General features: G+C 38.1%; 1 pseudogene across 1 annotated transcript; it reads left to right on the plus strand.

Annotated features, from left to right (window-relative positions):
- The first annotated feature begins 14,656 nt into the window (after positions 1-14,656).
- On the plus strand, positions 14,657-17,584 carry LOC128577394 (heterogeneous nuclear ribonucleoprotein K-like; annotated as a pseudogene). The gene has a single exon (XR_008377568.1). The product of XR_008377568.1 is annotated as a heterogeneous nuclear ribonucleoprotein K-like (transcript).
- The last annotated feature ends 6,428 nt before the right edge of the window (positions 17,585-24,012 follow it).

The following is a 24,012-nucleotide window of genomic DNA, read 5'->3' on the forward strand; positions in this document are numbered from 1 at the left end:
TTTTGACTTTCAAGGGCCAGGGAAATGATGCCTAGCTCAGACTAACAAGGATGGAGGTGCAAACGCCTCTGTCATGACTGTGGCCAGTGATCTTTTCTAAATTGGTGGTTCACCAGAGGGAACTAGGCTCCATCCCCTTGCCTATGCTGGATGGAACTGTCTGTGGATTTTTACTATGGGGTAGTTGGATACCCTTTGAACTCTCCCTATTGAGCAGTAATTGTACTGCCGAGGTTGATCTGATTAGAACTCTAGACCTAGGCTGTCTACTTGGGGTTCCTCCGAGGTTGAGGGGCAGTTGTTTTGAAATGGAAAATGACTTAAACTCCTTTGCCAGCTATCTTTGGGGAAGGACAGGGCACAGCAGTTGTTTGTATCTCTCCCCACCTCAGATTCCAGCCTAATATCATGACTCCTTAGGATTGGGTAGAGGGGTCTGAATTCAGGACAAAGCCAGCTTATACTCTCTCAGTAAGCAGGTCTTCAGAGTCTGTAGCTATAGCTCTGAAAGGGACTTTGTAAGGCTGTAGGGGAAAAGCCACAGTCACAAGCCTCAGCTCATTGGTTAAGGGAAGATTAACTGTACTACTTGGGGGGGTCCAACGGAATCTTACCCTACCACTTTTAATTGACAAATTGCATAAAATACTCATGGGGTGGAACCAGCTGAAGAATTCTGGCAACATGAATAATCAAAGTAGATCAGCTCCCAAGGAATGACAAAGGAGATACTTCAGAAGATGCTATTCATAGACAAATGGCTGAAATGTCAGAAATAGAATTCAGAATATGTATGGCAAATAATGTGAATAGAATAGAAGAAAAGATGGAAATAGAAATACAAACAGCAATTCAAAATTTGTCTCAAGAAATCAATGAATTCAAAGACAAAATCACCGAGGACACGGCCATAATGAGAAAAGATATAGCAGAGCTCAAGAAAATGAGAAACTTATTTGAGGAGCTTCATAATTCAGTAATAGAGCACAAAGATAAATAATCTCTGAAGTTGAAGACAAAGCTTGTGAACACTCCCAAATGTTCAAAGAGGAAGAGAAGTGGAGAGCAAAAACAGATCAATCCCTGAGAGAGTTATGGGACCACTCTAAAACATCAAATATTAATTTTACAGAAATTCTTAAAGAAAAAGAGGACAGTTTTAAAGGCATAGATGCTTTATTACAAGATATTATGGAGGAGAATTTCTGAAGCATGACAAGAGATACAGAAATTCAGACAGAACACAGTTTCTGATCTCTAGCAAGACTCAATCCAAATAAAGCAACTCCTAGATATAGTGTGATTAACTTTCCAAAGTTAATATGAAGGAGAAAATTTTCCAAGCAGCCAGACATAAAAAAAAAACAGCATTACCTACAAAGGGATAAATATTAGAATGACTGCATATCTCTCAACAAAAACATTTTAAGCAAGTAGAGGATGGTCATGGACCTTCAATATCCTAAAACAAAACAAATTTCAGCCCAGGATTCTGTATCCAGATAAGCTGAATTTCCTTTGTGATAGAGAAATTAAATACTTCACTGACATACACATATTGAGGAAATTTGCCATAACTGAACCAGGTCTCCAGGATATTCTCAGATGCATTTTCCATAATGACCAGCACAATGGTCAACCACCAAAGTAAACTCACCCAGAAATTATTGAACAAAATCTAACCCCTACAATGGTGAAAGGATTACTAACATTCACTGGACCTTAGAAAAACATGACACCTAAAAATCTACCATGCCTACCACTTCCCTCAATTACTGTGAATGGTTTAAATTGTCCTCTAAGGAGGCACAAGTTGGTTGACTGGATACAAAAACTCAGGCCAGATATCTGTTGCATACAAGAGTATCATCTTACATTAAAGGATAAAACACAGTATGAAAGGATGGGCATCTATAAAAGAGGCAAATGGAAATCATAAGAAAACAGGGATTGTAATTTAGTTGCAGATACAATTAGTTTTAAACCAATAAATATAAGGAAAGATAAGGATAGACACTACATATTTGTCAAGGGAAGCACCCAACATGAAGAGATATGGATAATTAAAGTTTATGTGCCCTGACAGAATGCTCCTCAAGTTATAAAGCCAACCCTAACAGACATGAACAATTTGATATCTTCCCGCATTATAATAGTTGAAGGTTTTAACACCCCTTTGGCAGTTATGGATATCTCCTCCAAGAAGAAACTAAACAAAGAAATAATGGACTTCGACTTGGCCCTAGAATGAGCGGACTTAACAGACATCTACAAAACATTTCATCCTAATAAAACTGAATATACATTCTTCTCATCAGCCCACAGATCATCTTCCAAAAATTGATTGTATCTGAGGACACAAGTCTAGCCTCAGCAAATTTAAAAGAATAGAAATTATTCCTTATACCTTCTCAGACAATCACGGAATAAAATTAGAACTCAACAGCAATAGGAATCTACATACTCAAACTAAGCCATGGAAACTAAATCACCTTGGGCTGAATGATAACTGGATTAAAGATGAGATTAAGAAAGAAGTCATCGAATTTTTAGAACAAAATGACAATGAAGACACAAATTATCAAAACCTGTGGGATACTTCAAAGTCAGTCCTAAAAGTGAAATTTATAGCATTGGAAGCCTTCATCAAGAAAACAGAAAACAAAGAAGTCAACAACTTAATGGTCATCTCAAACAACTAGAAAAGGAAGAACATTCTAACCCAAACCCAGCAGAAGAAAATAAATAACCAAAATTAGAGCAGAATTAAATGAAATTGAAAACAAAAGAATCATTCATTAGATCAATGAAACAGAAAGGTTTTTTTAAAAAAAAAAAAAGATTAATAAAAGTGATAAACCTTTAGCTAACCTAACCAGAAACCGACAGAAAAGTAAAATTTCTAATATTGTCAATCAGAAACAATAAAGGAGAAATAACGACAGACACTTCACAAATTCAAAAAATTCCTCAATGATTACTACAAAAAACTCTATTCTGAGAAATATGAAAATCTTGAATAAATGGACCAATACCTGGAAGCACACCACTTTCCTAGGCCCAGAAAGAATTAGAAATTTTGAATAGACCTATATCAAGCACTGAAATAGCATCAACTATACAAAATCTCCAAAAAAGGAAAAATTCAAAAAAAGGGACCAGATGCCTTCACATCAGAATTCTACCAAACCTTTAAAGAGGAACTGGTACCTATATCACAACCTTTTTCAAAACATAGAAAAAGAAGGAATACTTCCCAACAAATTCTATGAAGCAAATATCACCATGACCTCCAAACTAGGTAAAAAAATCCAACAAAGAAAGTAAACTATAGACCAATATCATTTATGAATATTGATGGAAAAAATATTCAATAAGATCCTAACAACCGAATTCAACAACACATGAAAAAAAATTACACACCACATTCAGGTTGGTTTTATCCCGGGATTACAAGGTTGGGTCAACATACATAGATTTATAAATATAATACATTACATAAATAAAATAAAAAGGAAAGACCATATGATTCTCTCAAGTGATGCAGAAAAAGCTTTTGATAATATCCAGAATCTTTTCATGATCAGCACACTTAAGAAAATGGGATTAGATGGGTCATTTATTAAAATGATAGAGGCAATCTACGGCAAACCCACAGCCATTACTATATTGAATGGAGTATAATTGGAAACATGTCCAGTTAGATCTGCAACTACACAAGGATGCCCTTTGTCTCCACTGCTATTCAACATAGTAATGGAAGTTTTAGCCATTGCAATCAGGCAAGAGAAGGTGCTCAAAGATATCCACATTGGTTCAGAGGAGATCAAACTCTCAGTTTTCCTGGATAATATGACTTAGTACCTGGAAAACCCCAGGACTCAACAACATAACTCTTAGAAGTGATCAAGGAATACAGCTATGTCTCAGGGTACAAAATCAATACATACCAATCAGGCACTTTTATAAATACCAACAATAGTCAAGCTGTAAATATAGTGAAGGACTCTATTCATTTTATAGTAGTGCCAAAGAAGATGAAATAATTGGAAATTTACCTAAGAAAAGACACAAAAGATCTTTATACAGAGAATTATGAAACTCTGTGAAAAGAAATGGCAGAAGATGTTAACAAATGGCAAAATATACCATGCTTGTGGCTGGGAAAAATCAACATTGTTAAAATATCCACACTACCCAAAGCAATCTACAGATTTAATGCAATCCCAATTAAAGAGTCATTTTCATACTTTAAAGATCTTGAAAAAATAGGACTTCATTTTATATGGAATCATAAAAAACCTTGAATAGCCAATACACTACTCAGAAATTAAAACAAATTAGGAGGTATCGCATTACCAGATTTCATGCTATCATGTTACCAGACTTCAGGCTGTACTATAAATCTATAGTGATCAAAACAGCTTTGTTCTGGCACAAAAATAAAGACGTAGACATACGGCACAGAATAGAGAACCAAGAGGTAAACCCAACCACTTATCGTCATTTGATCTTTGATAGGCCTATCAAAAGCATTCACTGGGGAAAAAATTCCCTATTTAACAAATGGTGCTGGGTGAACTGGTTGGCAACCTGGAGAAGACTGAAACTGGACCCTCACCTTTCACCATTAATGAAAATTGACTCTCACTGGATAAAAGATTTAAACTTAAGACACAAAACTATAAAAATACTAGAAGAGAGTGCTGGGAAAATACTTGAAAAAATTGGCCTAGGAAAATTTTTTATGAGGAAGACACCTCTGGCAATTGAACCAACACCAAAAATATATTACAAGGATCTAATCAAACTAAAAAGCTTCTGCATGACCAAGAGCACACTACATAAAGGAAGCAGTCAGCCTTCAGAATGTGAGAAGATATTTGCAGGTTATGTTTATGACAGAGGTCTGAAAACTAGAATGCACAGGGAATTCAAACTAATCAGTAAGAAAAGAAAACGTGATCCCATTTCTTTTCTTTTCTTTTTTTTTTTTATTAAACCATAGCTGTGTACATTAGTATGATCGTGGGGCACCATACACTTGGTTCATAGATCGTTTGTCACATTTTCATCACATTAGTTAACATAGCTTTTGTAGCATTTTCTTAGTTATTTTGCTAAGACCTTTACATTCCACATTTTCTAGGATGTGATGAGCATTTTTTCATGGGTTTATAGGCCATGTACCTGTCTTTTCCAGAGGAGCTTCTGTTCAATTCTCTTACCCACCATGAAATGGGATCACATTATGTGGGTAAGAGAATTGAACAGAAGCTCCTCTGGAAAAGACAGGTACATGGCCTATAAACCCATGAAAAAATGCTCATCACATTTAATCATCAGAAAAATGCAAATCAAAACCACTTTGAGATATCACATAACTCCAGTGAGATTAGCCCACATCACAAAATTTCAAAACTACAGATGTTGGTGTGGATGTGGAGAGAAAGGAACACTTCTACACTGTTGGTGGGGATGCAAGCCAATATGGCCTTTTTGGAAAGAAGTTTGGAGAATACTCAAGGAACTAAAAGTAGACTTGCAGTTCAATCCTACAATTTCTGTACTAGGTATATATCCAGATGATCGAAAATCATTTTACAACAGATATTTGCACCAGAATATTTATTGAAGCCCAATTCATAATTGCCAAGTCATGGAAGCAACCTAAGTGTCCATCAACCCATGAATGGATTAACAAATTGTGGTATATGGGGCAGTGCCTGTGGCTCAAAGGAGTAGGGCTCTGGTCCCATATACCAGAAGTGGTGGGTTCAAACCTGGCCCCTGCCAAAAACAAAAAACAAACAAATAAAAAAAAAACAAGAGGAAAAAAAAAATTGTGGTATATGTATACTATGGAATACTATACAGCCATGAAAAGATGGAGACTTTACATCTTTTATGTTTACCTGAATGGAGCTGGAACATACTGTTTTCAGTAAAGTATCTCAAGAGTTGAAGAAAAAGTATCCTGTACTCAATACTATTATGAAAACAATATAACATCAACTACAAAGTCATATGAATGGTGAAACAGAAAGGCGGTCTGGACCTTCCCTGTGTGTGGATTATTGGAGTGGACAGACAGCTGGAGACACCCAGCTAACTGGCAGATTGCTATATATGAGGGGTAATTTAAAATCACAGACTCTGTTGTAGAGATTCTTCCCCGCTCGGCCGTACTGGCCAGCAGGGCCCTCCCCTATGGAGGTCAGCAGCTGACAAAACCCAATTGACAAATAATTATTCTTGAACTGAGGGAGGCATCCGAAAGGAGAGCCACTCAAAACCACAGGGAGCTGGGCAAACTGTTGGACAATTGAAGGGAAGGGATGCTGCCCGGGAAACAGACATTTTGAACTACCCAAAAGGGTGGGCACCTTTCCCTCAGGTGTTGGAGGGGGCTGGTGGTTCAGGCTGCGTGGCGAACTGGCGGGCGCCGATCCAAAAGGGAAACTCTGAACCATAAAACCCAGAATAAGTCCCCCAAACACTCCAACCACGGGAACCGGCTTGAAACCGGGGACCCGGCTTTGGCTGCTAAAGCCCCAAAGCTACTGAAGTCGCGACCCAGCTTTAGCTCCTAAAGCCGCAAACTTGGCTTCAGCCCTGGGAGCCAGCTACAGCAGATAAAACCACAAGCCTGCCAACAACCGCACAAATTCAGCACCACTCCCCCTACAGCCGATTGCAGTCGCCAGTTTGCAGGAGAACCTGGGAACAGAGTGGAAAGACTTAAGAAGCCTGGACACCTGCACTGAGTGGGAAGGTCGGTCACAAGTTCTGTCTGGAAAAGAACAGCCGAGGTTACACAATTCTTAGGCGACAAACTTTTACAGAAATTCCAAAATGGTGATCAGCCATGGAAGGTGGTTACCATGGTAACAGTATAAACTGTAAATCAGGTACAAGTCTTGGAACCACTCACAGCGCCACCTGGTGTCCAGAAAGCATATTGCAGTATGAATATATTCCTATGAAAGTTGATCCCTACAACAGACATATAGATATATACGTATATTTCTACACGCAAGTATATTTTTGTAGTTGGTGCCTTTTTTTTTTGCTTTTTTTTTTGGTTTTTGTGGGGTTTTTTGTTTGTTTTGTTTTTGTCTGTTTTTTCCTCACCATTTTCTTAGAGGAGATTTTGATAATTTTTTATTATTACTTTTTATATAGATATATTTTTTATTTCTATGTCTTCTAATTTTAATTTCTTCTTTCTCCTCATTTAACATTCCTACTAACAACACTTTTTTCTCTCTTTTTTCCTTTCTTTCAATTATTTTACGATTATCACTATTTTTATTGCAGTTGTTCTTATATTGCTGTTGTCGTGGCTGTTACCTGTATGTCTATGTGTTTCCATCTATCTCTGTATCTATGGGTCTGTGTGCCTGATAACCTTTGTATCTGTTTGTTTGTTCATTTGGTCTCAATGAGTTTGGTGTTATGACCTGCAACTCTGAGCTCCCAACACTCCCCTCCACTCTCACTCCGTGATCTGGAGGCCTGCCCCCCCAGGAGTCCAGATTCTTGGGTGAACTCTCAAGATCTGCAGACAGGACCTGGACTGCAGCTGGCCAGTGCTGACTCTGTAGCAAAGGAGCGAGAAGACAACAGTCAGCTAAGAGGGAATTACACTGGAGCGGTGGTGCCCCGAGGTGCAGAGCAATAGCCGTCTTCAGCAATAACAAGGCCCACCCCCAGATATCACATAGCCTCTCCTCCTGTCTTCCTGGGCAAGCAGATGAGGCCGAGCATCTTCTCAGATGGCAACCACCATGGAACAGACCTGGGACTGAAACACAGGCACCGAGAGTAAAGGGTTTGCCTGAGGCGGCACTGACCTGGGTGGAACACGGGGACTAGAAAACACACCTGCAGAGCTGGGAAATTCCCAGGGTGGGGCTGATCCAGACGACCGCTTTACTGAGCCTAAGACGCACCTGGCCCTCAGGCGATCAGCAGCCTATAGACAAAGGAGGCCAAGAAGCTACAGCCGACAACTGATCATGCTGCGAATACAAACCCACAGGACTAAAGACAGTGCCTGAGGCACAGGTTCTAGGAACTCAAATAAGCCTCTCCTCTGCAGAAGAATCGAGCAGGGTCAGAAACAAACTCCCATAGGGTTGTTCCGTTCACCCAGTAACATAAACTAAGGGTGGGGCTGGAACTGAGTGAACACCTCCAGCCTCCATCAAGTGCCCGAGGTTGACAGGCCACACAACCCCCTGCTGGATAAAGACAGAGAGTAGCAGCCTAGACGAGCAGACACAGACTACCCTGTGACTTAGGCAGGTGCAAACCCCTGGAGTATCTGCTTACTGCAGACAACTGACTGGGTCACAGCCCTGTGGGGATAGCAGCGACTGGGTGTGACAGAGCTGCAAGGTGGGGAAGGAGGCATCAATCTTCCCAGACTTATCTATTTACTGGGTAGCTCTTCCTGACTCCACGCAGCACTGGAGCAAGTCATATTAGAGCAGTCACAAGACCCCTGTGATCCAGCTGCCAGGGACCTCTTGAACTCTCCCACCCGAGGCAGCTGCTGACTGAGACAATTGATTTGAACCTTTTGAACTGAGCCACTCACCTGGGGACAATCCAGGTGGTGCCCTGGGTGTGTGGTTGTAGGAAGGTTTGATTTCCCTTTTCCATTTGTTGCCTGGGATGGGTGGGGTGACTTAATTGCTGGTATTTCTCCACAGCTGAGACTTCAACCCAGAGTAACTGTTTCACTAGGGTCAAATAGAAACCAGCTGAAAACAATTCAGAACCACTTAGCCCCTCTACACCAAACAGGGCCCCAGTTTCTCAGGCCACAGCACTGTACGGGTCCTTGACAAAACACCAGGGGAGAAATCAAAGGGAGTAAAACAATCATGGGGTGGAATCAGCAGAAAAACTCTGGTAACATGAATAACCAGAATAGATCAACCCCCCCAAGGAAAGATACGGCAGATGTAATTGAAGATCCCATTCACAAACAACTGGCTGAGATGTCAGAAATCGAATTCAGAATTTGGATGGCGAACATGATTAACGAAATGGAACTAGGAATTCATGGAGAAATTCAAAAGCTGTCTCAAGAATTTAACAAATTTAAAGACAAAACCACCAAAGACTTAGACACACTGAAGCAAGAATTTGCAGCCCTCAAAGATAAGAAAAATACAGTAGAATCCCTTAGCAACAGAATGGACCAAGCAGAAGGATCTCCAACATCGAAGATAAAGACTTTGAACGCTCCCAAACTCTCAAAGAGGAAGAGAAATGGAGAGCAAAAATGGATCACTCTCTCAGAGAGTTCTGGGATAACTCGAAGAAGGCAAATATCCGTCTCATAGGAATTCCTGAAACAGATGAAGTGGCCTCACTGGGCGCAGAGGCCCTTCTGCATGAAATTATGAAAGAGAATTTTCCACACATGCCTAGAGAACCTGAAATTCAGATAGCAGATAGCTTCAGAACCCCAGCACGACTCAACTCCAATAAGACATCCCCCAGGCATATCATAATTAACTTCACTAAAGTTAATATGAAGGAGAAAATTCTCAAAGCGGCCAGGCAAAAGAAAACTATTACCTTAAAAGGGAAGAACATTAGAATGACTGCAGATCTCTCTGCTGAAACTTTTCAAGCCAGAAGAGGGTGGTCATGAACATTTAATTTCATCAAGCAAAATAACTTTCAACCCCAGATGTTGTACCCAGCTAAACTGAGTTTCATTTATGATGGAGAAATTAAATACTTTAAGGACATTCATATGTTGAAGAAATTTGCCATAACCAAACCAGATCTTCAGGATATTCTCAGACCTATCCTCCATAATAACCAACCCAATCCTCTACTACAAAAGTAAACTCACTCAGAAACTTCTGATCAAACTCCAACTTCCACAATGGCAAAAGGATTAAAAATGCCCACTAGACTTTCGAAAAACTCAATACTCAAAATTTCACCAAAGTTATCAATACTCTCCATTAATGTGAATGGCTTAAAATGCCCTCTAAAGAGACAAAGGTTAGCTGACTGGATACAGAAACTCAGGCCAGACATTTGTTGCATACAAGAGTCACATCTTAACTTAAAAGACAAATATAGACTCAGGGTGAAAGGATGGTCATCCATATTTCAGGGAAATGGTAACCAGAAAAAAGCAGGTGTTGCAATTTTATTTACGGATACAATAGGCTTTAAACCAACAAAAGTAAGGAAGGACAAAAAAAGTTACTTCATATTTTTTAAGGGTAAGACTTAATATGATGAGATTTAAATTATTAATATCTATGCACCCAACCAGAATGCACCTCAATTTATAAGAGAATCTCTAACAGACATGAGCAAGTTGATTTCCTCCAACTCTATAATAGTCGGAGATTGTAACACTCCTTTGGCAGTGATGGATCGATCCTCCAACAAAAAGCTGAGTAAAGAAATTCTAGATTTAAATCTAACCATCCAGCATTTAGATTTAGCACACATCTACAGAACATTTCATCCCAACAAAACTGAATACACATACTTCTCATCAGCCCACGGAACTTACTCCAAAATCGATCACATCTTAGGTCACAAGTCTAACCTCAGTAAATTTAAAGGAATAGAAATTATTCCACGCATCTTCTTGGACCATCATGGAATAAAACTTGAGCTGAGTAACAACAGGAATCTGCATACTCATACAAAAACATGGAAGTTAAATAACCTTATGCCGAATGATAGCTGGGTCAGAGATGAGATCAAGAAGGAAATTGCCAAATTTTTGTAACAAAACAACAATGAAGACATGAACTACCAGAACTTCTGGGACACTGGAAAGGCAGTTCTAAGAGGGAAATTTATAGCACTGCAAGCCTTCCTCAGGAGAACGGAAAAAGAGGAAGTAAGCAACTTAATGGGACATCTCAAGAGACTGGAAATGGAAGAACACGCCAACCCCAAATCCAGTAGAAGAAAAGAAATAACCAAAATCAGATCAGTACTAAATGAAATTGAAAACAAAAGAACAATACAACAGATCAATAAATCAAAAATCTGGTTTTATGAAAAGGTCAACAAAATATATAAACCTTTGGCCAACTTAATCAGGGAAAAAAGAGTAAAATCTCTAATCACATCAATCAGAAATAACAAAGACGAAATAACAACAGACTCCTCAGAAATCCAAAAAATCCTTAATAAGTATTACAAGAAACTTTACTCTCAGAAATACGAAAATCTGAAGGAAATTGACCGTTACTTGGAAGCATGTCACCATCCAAGACAACCAAAATCAAGTGGAAATGTTGAACATGCCCATATCAAGTTTGGAAATAACATCAACCATACAAAATCTCCCCAAAAAGAAAAGCCTGGGACCAGATGGTTTTATGTCAGAATTCTACCATACCTTTAAAGAGGAATTAGTACCTATTTTACTCAACCTGTTCCAAAAGGTAGAAAAAGAAGGAAGACTACCCAACACATTCTATGAAGCAAACATCACCCTGATCCCCAAACCAGGAAAAGACCCAACAAGAAAAGAAAATTATAGACCAATATCACTAATGAATATAGATGCAAAAATATTCAACAAGATTCTAACAAACAGAATCCAGCAACATATCAAACAAATCATACATCATGACCAAGTTGGTTTTATCCCAGGGTCTCAAGGCTGGTTCAATATACGTAAATCTATAAATGTAATTCAGCACATAAACAAATTAAAAAACAAAGACTGTATGTTTCTCTCAATCGATGCAGAAAAACTTTTGATAACATCCAACATCCCTTCATGATCAGAACACTTAAGAAAATTGGTAGAGAAGGGACATTTCTTCAACTGATAGAGGACATCTACAGCAAACCCACAGCCAACATCATATTGAATGGAGTTAAATTGGAATCATTTCCACTCAGATCTGGAACCAGACAAGGCTGCCCATTGTCTCCATTGCTCTTTAACATTGTAATTGAAGTTTTAGCCACTGCAATTAGGGAAGAAAAAGCGATCAAGGCTATGCACATAGGGTCAGAAGAGATCAAACTTTTGCTCTTCGCAGATGATATGATTGTATATCTGAAAAATACTAGGGACTCTACTACAAAACTCTTAGAATTGATCAAGGAATACAGCAACATCTCAGGTTACAAAATCAACATTCATAAATCGGTAGCCTTTATATATACCAACAATAGTCAAGTTTAAAAAACAATTAAGGATGCTATCCCATTCACAGTAGTGGCAAAGAAGATGAAATACTTGGGAGTTTATCTAACAAAGGACGTGAAAGATCTCTATAAAGAGAACTATGAAACTCTAAGAAAAGAGATAGCTGAGAATGTTAACAAATGGAAAAATATACCATGCTCATGGTTGGGAAGAATCAACATTGTTAAAATGTCCATACTACCCAAAGCAATATATAATTTCAACGCAATCCCCATTAAAGCTCCACTGTCATACTTTAAAGATCTTGAAAAAACAATACTTCGTTTTACATGGAATCAGAAAGAACCTCAAATAGCCAAGACATTACTCAAAAATAAAAACAAAGCAGGAGGAATCACGCTATCAGACCTCAGACTATACTATCCATGGTCACCACCATAACATAGGGGTCTAAGTAAAATCCCATAACCTTCCTAGATCAACTCCAGGAGGCAATAAAAAAAAGTCCTTCCTTTGATCTTAACTGCTATGATGGTCAAGTGGTATTAAAAGACAAATTATTAACCCAAGCATCACTTGATGTTAGAACAAAGCTCCAGAAGATTGTCAAGGACCCTACCATCCTTCTAGAGGATATGGTAACTTCCATTAATTTTGTTTTCTATGATAGAACTTCTAAGTCTCAGGCACTGGAGAAGAAGAAGAAGGAAGAGGTTAGACATGCCAGTTAATGACAGCATTAGTTCTCCTTTCAGATTAAGAGCAAACTTCTCCATCAAAGGAAGGGATTCCTGGTCTTACATTTGCTAATGGGGAGGGCACTGGGCCAAAGACTGCCCCAAGGACAGACTGCCCAAAGTCCCTCATCATTGATACCATCAAATAGGTTACTGGACTTCACTCTGTCTTATGGGACCATCCCAGGAAGGAAGTTGGTCCCCAGACTAGTTCATGGTACAACTATGAAGGACTCTACTCCCATCAGTCCCCTAAGAAGATGAATATTACTCAATTAAAGCCAAGGGCAACTTTTCCAGTGGCAGGTAGTTCAGCAAATTGTCTTCTTAATACTTGGACTGCCTGTTCTTTCCTCCTCACCTACTCAAAAAACCTGAAGCCTCTAATCCTATATGGTCACTGGAGTCTCCAGGGTTCTCCCAAATAATTATTTACTCCTCTTTTGCTTTGTTTCTGAGAGGACATAACCATTAAACATTCATTTCTAGTAATTCTTAATGGCCTGTCTGCTGGAGGTCAATAGCACTATGCCTTTACTCTTGCCAGAGGCCACTAAATTCACAATGCGAGCTTTCCTTACTATTAGAATCTCCCACAAGATCCCCAAGGTTCTCCAAGAAGGGGCAAAAAAATGGATTTCAGGTAGTTACCTATTTCTAGGCTATGTTTATAGAAACCCATGATTTAAAAATTGAGAACTAATTTTGACTTAACCCTGCCATTCTTGTTCCTTAAGAAAAAATAGGGGAACCAAATAGGCTAATTTACGATTATGAAGAGATTATAATCCGCTATCCTCCATTGGAAGGTCTATCCTTGACTCCCATCCCTCAAGCCCATCAGTGGTTTGCTGATGGCAACAGTTTGTTAAGGATGGAGAACAGCACACAGGTTATGCCACAATAACCAAGGGGCTAGAAGCAGTGGTGACCAGAAAATACATATGCCCAATTAGTTAAACTCCACTATTGGCTAAAATACAGAAAATACATATGCCCAATTAGTTAAACTCCACTATTGGCTAAAATACAGAAAATACATATGCCCAATTAGTTAAACTCCACTATTGGCTAAAAAAGCCAAAAACTTAGTGAAAGCCACCCATAATGCTAACCACTTAGCTACTTAGCTATCTCCTGGAGCAACATTTTGTTTGTCTTTTACTAGACTGCACTATTACACAGGTCACCTCACTTTGTACTATCTACCAAACCAGTAATTCTCAAGGGAAAAACTTGCCTTTCCAGTTGAATGAAAGGGACCTATCCTGGTGAGTATTGACAGGTAGATTTAGAGCATTCAAATATATATTAGTGTTCATTGACACTTTTACTTTTTGGGTTAAAACTTTCCCTTGCAAGACTGGAAAGGCCGTTTAAGTTTTCCCAAAACTTCTAGAGGATACCATATTCCTATGTTTCTTTGTAGAATTTCCAGTACTTGTTGAAATGGCTCCTTCAGATATGTAGTTTTCAATTTGATCACCCTTTGATTAATCTCTTACTTAGAGCCAGTTTAGTAGCCCAGGGAGCTGAATGGAACAAAATTCCAGGGAAGAGGACATCATGTGAATCAGTTCGTGTCCTGTTAGCCAAAATTGAGTTCACTGCCCAACTTCCAAAACTCATGCTTTTGCTCTACTGCTTGGTCTATCATACAAGATCAATGCATATTGACCATTGTTCTTTACCAAGTCTCTCCCATTAATCTTAGTTTCGAGCTAGTGAGTGAACTAATGAGAATGGGGGAGGGCGCTCCAGGAGACAGCACTGCAGACGCCATTATCCTCTGTTTTCTCTACTGCACCGACCTTGACGTCTTGCCTGTGTCCCATTTGTTTGCAGCCTATAGGCTACTTCAGCATTAGGGCGTCAGTTGTTGGTCCTACCCAGAACATTTCAGTTCTGCTCTACGACGATATATAATAACCGATTGGTGTGTCCATTTATATAAGAAAATGGAAACGGAACAGCCAGAGGAAACCTTTCCCAACACTGAAACCAATGGTGAATTTGGTAAGCGTCCTGCAGAAGATATGGAAGAAGAACAAGCATTTAAAAGGTCTAGAAACACTGACGAGATGGTTGAATTACGCATTCTGCTTCAGAGCAAGAAAGCTGGGGCAGTGATTAGAAAAGGAGGCAAGAATATTAAGGCTCTCCGTACTGACTACAATGTCAATGTTTCAGTCCCAGACAGCAGTGGCCCTGAGCACATATTGAGTATCAGTGCTGATATTGAAACAATTGGAGAAATTCTGAAGAAAATCATCCCTACCTTGGAAGAGGGCCTACAGTTGCCATCACCCACTGCAACCAGCCAGCTCCTGTTCGAATCTGATGTTGTGGAATGCTAAAATTACCAGCACTATAAAGGAAATGACTTTGACTGTGAGTTGAGACTGTTGATTCATCAGAGTCTGGCAGGAGGAATTATTGGGGTGAAAGGTGCTAAAATCAAAGAACTTCGAGAGAACACTCAAACAACAATCAAGCTGTTCCAGGAATGCTGTCCTCATTCCACTGACAGAGTCGTTCTTATTGGAGGAAAACCTGATAGGGTTGTAGAGTGCATAAAGATCATCCTTGATCTTATATCTGAGTCTCCCATCAAAGGACGTGCACAGCCTTATGATCCCAATTTTTATGATGAAACCTATGACTATGGTGGTTTTACAATGATGTTTGATGACCACCGTGGACGGCCTGTGGGATTCCCAATGTGAGGAAGAGGTGGTTTTGACAGAATGCCTCCTGGTGGGGGTGGATGTCCCATGCCTCCATCCGGAAGAGATTATGATGACATGAGCCCTCGTAGAGGACCACCTCTCCCTCCACCTGGACGAGGTGGCAGCGGGTGGGGGGGAATAGCAGAGCTCGAAATCTCCCTCTTCCTCCACCACCACCACCTAGAGGAGGAGATCTAATGGCCTATGACAGAAGAGGAAGACCTGGAGACCCTTACAATGGAATGGTTGGTTTCAGTGCTGATGAAACTTGGGATTCTGCAATAGATACATGGAGCCATCAGAATGGCAGATGGCTTATGAACCACAGGGTGGCTCCGGATATGATTATTCCTATGCAGGGGGTCGTGGCTCATATGGTGATCTTTGTGGACCTATTATTATTACACAAGTAACTATTCCCAAAGATTTGGCTGGATCTATTATTGGCAAAGGTGGTCAGTGGATTAAACAAATCCGTTCACGAGTAGGGAGCTTCCATCAAAATCGATGAGCCTTTAGAAGGATCTGAAGATAGGATTATTACCATTATAGGAACACAGGACCAGATACAGAATGCACAGTATTTACTGCAGAACAGTGTGAAGCAGTATGCAGATGTTGAAGGATTCAAATGCAAGATATTTTTTTCTTTTTTATAGTGTGAAGCAGTATTCTGGAAAGTTTTTCTAAGAAGAAGAACTGAAGGAGTCCTGCATCTTTTTTTTTTTTTTTTTAAATCTGCTTCTGTTTAAAAAGCCAACATTCCTCTGCTTCATAGGTGTTCTGCATTTGAGGTGTAGTGAAATCTTTTCTGTTCACCAGATGTAATGTTTTAGTTCCTTACAAACAGGGTCGGGGGGTGGGAGGGCGTGCAAAAACTAACCTTGAAATTTTGAAACAGCAGCAAAGTGAGTGAATTTTATTTTTTGTTCATTGTTGGTGGTTTAAAAAAGTTCCCCTCATGTAATAATTGTGAACACCTTGCTTTGTGGTCACTGTAACATTGGGGGTAGTGGGACAGGGAGGAAAAGTAACAATAGTCTACATGTCCCTGGTATCTGTTCAGAGCAGTGTGCAGAATGTTATGCTCGTTTGTAAGAAACGTTTTATGATTTTTAAAATAAATTTAGTGAACCTATTTTTGGTGGTCATTTTTTTTTTAAGGCAGTCATTCTTCAGATGGTGGTTGAATTTCCCAACCCATCTCCAAACTAAACACTAAGTTTGATTTTCAGCTCTGTTGGATATTAGTGCATCTCTTCTTGGACATAGGCAAAATACCTTGGCAGATTCAGTTCTGATGATTTCTTGATGGTTTAAAAGTCTACTGCTGGGAAGAAATTCCATCATACATGTTCATGCTTATAATAAGCTGGGGATTTTTTTTTTGTTGTTTGTTTGTTGCAAATGCTTGCCCTTACTTTTCAACAGTTTTCTGTTACTAATTGTAAAAAAACAAGGTGGGGAGCAGTGGTACAAATTGAGTACTGATATAAGTATCTACCAGAAGCCTAATTGGCAACAAGTTTTATTAATTAAAATAACACTTGGTTATGGAAATGACTTATGCTGAACAAATTCTGATTATTTTTATTAGGTAATTTCTCACCTATAGATTTAAACTGTCAACTTGCTAGGGTCTATCAGTTAAACTTTTTAAAATATATATATATATATATATTCTTGTTTTTCTATTGTATGCAAATTGAAAGAAAAAGACGTACCATTTCTCTGTTGTATGTTGGATTATGTAGGAAATGTTTGTGTATAATTCAAAAAAATGAAAAAAGTTCCTGTGGATGTTTTGTGTAGTATCTTGACATTTATATTGATAGTTAAAAATTCACTTCCAAATAAAAACTCCCATGATGCTAGATTTTGTGTGCCCAATTTGAACAAGGGTTGATTGACACCTGTAAAATTTATTGAAACCTTCCTCTTATAAGGAAATACAGTAATGTTAAATTAAAAAAAATCTTAGTTTCAAGGATATGGCATTTATTTTTTTATTAAATCATAAACATAGATCATGTATACATTACTGAATTTATGGGGTACAATGTGCTGATTTCATATAGAATTATGAAATTCTATACACACTGGAAGGATATGGCATTTCTAATTTAACATTTTTCCCTTCCAAGACATGATGTTCACCTTTGCCCTTTTGATAAGACTTTATGATGTACCTATTGGAGAAGGTACATCTCATGCAATGAAGATTACTGATTCTTGACATATTTCATGAACTTAGAAATTATGTAATTCAGGCTCGGCACCCATAGCACAGTGTTTAGGGTGCCAGCCACACACACCAGGGCTAGTGGGTTCTACCTAGTGGCCTAGGGCTGCTAAATGACAATGACAACTACAAAAACAACAAAAAATAGCAAGGCGTTGTGGTGGGGGCCTGTAGTCTCAGTTACTTGGGAGGCTGAGGCAAGAGAATTGCTTAAGCCCAAAAGTTTGAGGTTGCTGTGAGCTATGATGCCACGGTACCCTACCAAAGGCAACATAATGAGATTCTGTCTCAAAAAAAAAAAAAAAAAAAAAAGAAAAAGAAAAGAAAAGAAAGGAAAAAAAATTACATAATTCTATTGCCTACCTGCTTGTTTGAAATATAACTTCCTTGGAAACACAATGAGGGAAAAATAGAATGTATCATTCCTGTCTTAACTTCTCTATTCAGCCTAGACATCCTTTTCTATAATTTCAATTATTCTTTTACTAATTTCCTCACCTTTAATTTTCATTGCCCTTGAAGAACATTCGCATGATACCATCCAAACCATGGGTCTCTCACCTCTTCTTCATGTGAGGGAACCACTTCTAACTCTTTTTGGAAGTTCTTTCCACACAAGGTTGGAAGCTCTAAACCTTCCCTTGATTCTTAAATAAAATTTCTCTTAAAAAAATTCCAAACCAGGGCAGCACCTATGGCTCAGTAGGTAGGGTGCCGGCCCCATATACTGAGGGCGAGGGGTTCAAACCTGGCCCCAGACAGCTAAAACAGCAGTGGCAACTGCAACAAAAGTAGCCAGGTGTTGTGGCAGGCACCTATGGTCCCAGGTACTCGGGAGGCTGAGGCAAGACAATCACCCTACCTCAAGAGCTGGAGGTTGCTGTGAGCTGTGACACCTCGCACTCTACTGAGGGCGACAAAAAAAAAAAAAAAAAAAAAAAATTCCAAACCATGTATCAATTCAAATGTCCACCTACTTCTCCCTATTATGTGGATCTCTTAAATGTTGGAGAAAATTACAAATTTCTGTAATGCAAAATCTTGGGGTCTAATATCAACTTACTTCCAATGCCATGTCGTAATCTTCCTATCTTCCTTTCTTTATAGTAGCTACTTCAAACATTCTCCACTGCCCTACCACTACTAGCCCCTTGCCCCATCATATCTTTAGATAATCTCACTTCCCAATAGGTGGAGAAATTTAAAACTATTCTAAGATAATCCCTCAAATTTTCTGCCATGCTACCTATAAACATACCCTTAACTTCTCTGTAACTTAACCAATAACTTCTCTGTAAAAACCTTCTTAGCACTCAGTCTCTCTTCCTCTTGTCCTGTCTCAATGGAATATGTGACCTACCTTTTGTCTATGGATAATACTTCTACATAGGATATTGATTCTATTGTTTTCTGATATCTCAAAGGTTGTCACTATTTCATCAAGTTCCCACATTCCAAGCACACTCATGCTCGTTGTTTGCTGTCTCTCCCTCTCTTTTCATTCACCCCCTATCTTTAACCTTTCCCTCTTTTCTAGTTTTTCCCAACAGCATTGAAATATACTTAAATCTCTGTCTTATATATCATGGTTCCCCTTGATCTGATGGCTCCCTCTATTTATTGCAACATTCTTTCGTCCTATATAATAGCCAAGCTTCTTAAAGAGTTATATACAGATATTTTTCAATATCCACCCATCAAATTCACTGTTCAGTTTACTATAATTTGGTTTTTACCCCCACCAAACAAGTGAAGTTGTCAAAGTCAATAATGACCAACTTATTGCTATATCCTGTGGTCACACACTGACTCCTCTCTCTTACTGAAATACCTCTTCTTCTTTTTGTTGCTAAAACACTATATTGCTTTTCCTCCAATCTATATGGCTACTGCTTCTCTTTTCTGGGAGGCCTTTGCTTCCTTCAAAAGTTCTTTAAATATTGGTGTTTCTTACTGTTCTTTCCTCATCCTTTGATTTTTCTCATTTTCTCTTCCCCATGTGATCTCATTTCTATTTGCTAATAAATCGCAAATTTCTTCTCTAACCCAGATATCCTTTCTTAACTATTAGATATCCTCATCTTGAAGTTCCCTCAGGCTACTACATTCAACGTATCCAAAACTGAATATATCGATCTCCATATCCAACCCCAAACTTCTAGAACTGCTCCTTCCACTTTATTTCTATTCTCAGTAAATGGCCTCATCATCTATTTTGTTGTCTTAACCCAGAAACCTAGGCCTCAACCTTAGCTACTGCATTTTTCTTCACCAATTTTCTCATCAATGCCTGGATATGACCAGCCCTTTCACAATGCTGTTTTTGAAAACAGTATTTCCTGCCCCTAGAATACCTTTTCTTCTTCCTCTTTGCCTAGGATATTTCCTACTCATCTCACCTATATTTGTTCTTGCCTATATGTTATTAAGTACCCCTATAGGTCTTCACTCTTCTGAGCTTCCCTAACAGCCTATTCATAAATCTGCTGTGATAATTACCCCATCATTTTATTCACTTATTTATGTTCACCATAAGACTGTAAATAATGTGAAGATAGAGGCTTGAACTTTAGTCATATCCATACTCATGTACTTAATCCAGTACAACATTGACATTTGAAAAGTTTTTGACATTTGAATAATTTTTTTAAGAATAGCAGAATAACAAGCTGTGGTACATGTATACCATGGAATACTATTCAGCTATTTAAAAAAATGGAAACTTTACATCCTTCATATTAACCTGGATGGAAGTGGAAGACATTATTCTTAGTAAAGCATCACAAGAATAGAGAAGCATGAATCCTATGTACTCAATTTTGATATGAGGACAATTAATGACAATTAAGGTTATGGGGGGGAGGAAAAGCAGAAAGAGGGATGGAGGGAGGGGGGTGGGGGCTTGATGTGTGTCACGCTTTATGGGGGCAAGACATGATTGCAAGAGGGACTTTACCTAACAATTGCAATCAGTGTAACCTGGCTTATTGTACCCTCAATGAATCCCCAACAATAAAAAATAAATAAATAAACAAATAAATAAATAAATAAATAAAAAGAGTAGCAGAAAATAGAAGGCAAAGGGAAAGAAAAACCAGAAAAAATTACCAGAGGTCTTTTGATAGGAAAACGTAGATATATGCAATCTTGGAAAATATAGATCTTTCCTTCACCTCTCAACATTAAAACTTTTTAATTAGTTTTTAATGTGATTTTAAAAAATATGTTTACTTGAGTTATGAGAAAATGCAGAAAAATTAAAAATACTAATATACCTTTACTTTTGATTATTTAAAAATATCTTCATAACAAAAAAGTTATGAATGTTAGAGAAAACTCCTGTATGTTCTAAGACTATTATGCCTCAAGAACTTTTAGAGACTATAGTATTTTTCAAATAGTTTCTATTCCCATGGGTTTCTTTCTTTAACCTAATGATAGAAATATTATTTGTGTCTAATGAAGAAATGTCATACTTTAGGCTTAAATATTTTTCTCCCTCTGTAAAGTCATTTGTGATGATCCAAGACAAGTTATCACTACCTATCTTTTCTCTACATAATCCCCTTTCATTTTCGTGCAGACAGCAATTAATTACATTATCCCTTATTATTTTTTCTCCAGACAGAATAACCTTAATTGTGTTAGGGCATAGTTTCTATCTTGTTGATTATTTGATTCCATTTTCAGAAAATTCTCTCCAGTTTTTCCAGATCTTAAACCAAATAGAATGATTTCAGAAAACAAATAAGCTGAAGAGCTATTTGATAATAATAAAGGAGATATCCAGCTTAGAATATTACAACCTCATTTTAACTACGTTTCAGAAATGCTTTTGTCTTTTACATTCCTTTATTCAAACCCACACAGAGGCAATATCTTTTTTTCCTTGTTAATTCATACCTGAAAATTAGGGTTTTAAGGGGTTAAAAATCACTGATGAATTACTCATAGTACACAATTTTCAACTCCTTATCAATGTCACTATTCTTTTTCACAGATGGAGTCCATGCAAGGGCAACATTTTAAAGATTAATAATAAGGTATTTCTGCAAGCTGATGGATTTGCTACTAATTCACTCTACTTGGTTGATGCTGATATTATGTCTTTCAATTCCCATAACTATCTATATCCATTACAGAGACAAAGGTTTTTCAACACTCCACAGTAGGTTTTCACTAAGAAGTCTGTTAACTAACTCCAAACAATTGGCAAAATTATTTCCAATTAATTGATATTATACTCCACTCTTTCACAAGACTTTTTTTTTTAGCTTTAATATTCAATGCCCTCAGGGTAGAATAATATACTGGCCTCCTATCAGCCAGTCTGGTTTGTATCTTTCTTCCTTGTCTGTGGCCCTGAAAAAAACCAAGAAAGGCAGAGGAAGTGACCTATGGTATTTAAATATTGTCCTTCACTACTGAGGCCATTCCCTGTTCAACAAAGCCTAAAGAAAATAGATGCCAAACACAAGAACACGGTATATTAGACTAAGGTAGTGTGTTTAACTAAGATCTAAATGAGGAAGATAGGCATTTTAGCCTTGTATTTGTGTATTATTTCTCTCCTTCTTTTCTGTCCACTGTCTTTATGATGCTTATGGCCCCAATGCTTTTGTATCATCTTCCCAACTTCCCAGGTTTCCTACCTAAACCCATTTGTATGGAAGAATCATCTATGCTCTGGATCTTTATACTCCTATTTGTGACTAGAAACACTTTATAGTGTTATTTCCTCTCAAGGCCTTGATGGGATATTGGAACTGATCTTATAAAAGAACTCATACTAAGATATTAATTTATGATAAAGGACTAACGTGTTCTGCTCTGATGTAGCAAATAAGAATAATGGAAGGATAAAAGCTTTCTGTATCTTAATTCCAAAGTATCATACTTTCAGGCACTATGGAAGGATTTTGAAAGATATATTTGGGGTTTTCTCCAGTAACTAATTTTTCCCTGTTATTAAGTCATATACACATAGATCATAAATCCATTTATGCATTTTTGGGGTACAATATATTGATTTTTTTATACCATTTGGAGTGCTTACATCAAACTAATCAACTTAGCTTTCACCTCATTTAGTTAATTATTGCATTAAGACATTTATGTTTTATTCCTGATAGATTTGACTTGTACCCTTGGAATATGCTCCATAGGTGTGGTCCCACCATTTACCCTCCCTCTATCGAACCTCCCCCTGCCCCTCCAAACCCCCCCCCCCATTCTCTCCTTCATTCTGGGCTATAGTTGTGATCTATCTTTCATAAGAAAGTGTGAGTAATTATAAATTGGTTTCATAAAAGTACTGAGTACATTGGATACTTTTTCTTCCATTCTTGAGATACTTTACTATCTTAAATCATGTACCACAGACAGCACCCAGAATCTCTTGAGATTCTGTTATAGATTGATAGCAGCCATACAATTTCATTTTTCTCTTCCTTTTATTCTTTCCTATCAAACCCCATTCTCTGTCAGATGTAATCAGTGACAGAAAAGGACATCTACTGTTTTTTAAATTTTACTTGAGGACATCTCTTCCCTTTCTTTCCCTTCCTTATAATATGATTCTCCCTGTTTAGAAATGCTTAAGTAGCTGGGCAAAGAGGTCTATTTATATGCTCAAGAGCTGCAGCAATGGTCTCTTTTTATAAACTAAAAGAATAAGCAAGCTAATAAAAAGATCATGTTGGTTAATACTTACGGGCAAATGGACCCTCTTGTTTCAGTGCCTCTTTCAATTCCCCAATCCTGGAAATACACAACTAGTGCTTGTGCAGTACAAGAAAAAGCGAAATGGGGATGTGTCTTTCCAGGCCTCTGTACAACCCCTGGAAAGGTCCACTCACTGCTATACTAATAAAACCATTAAACTGTACTCTTCCACTTAATTATATGCTATGGATTGCATTTTAAAATGTTAAGACCACGGACAAATCCAAACCAATTTGAGAACTGCTCATATGCTCAATTTAAATCACCAAAGTTCAGAGTATGTTCAATTACTTCCCACAAACACAATTCTGAAGGCTTTTGTTGTTGTTGTTTATTTCAAGTGAAGAAAATCCATTTTCTCCCTTCTGTTATTAACTTAAATAGTGGAGGGTAAAAGTTTTTGATTTACTT

This window comes from Nycticebus coucang, chromosome X, assembly GCF_027406575.1.
Source record: "Nycticebus coucang isolate mNycCou1 chromosome X, mNycCou1.pri, whole genome shotgun sequence".
In the NCBI taxonomy this organism is placed as follows: domain Eukaryota; kingdom Metazoa; phylum Chordata; class Mammalia; order Primates; family Lorisidae; genus Nycticebus; species Nycticebus coucang.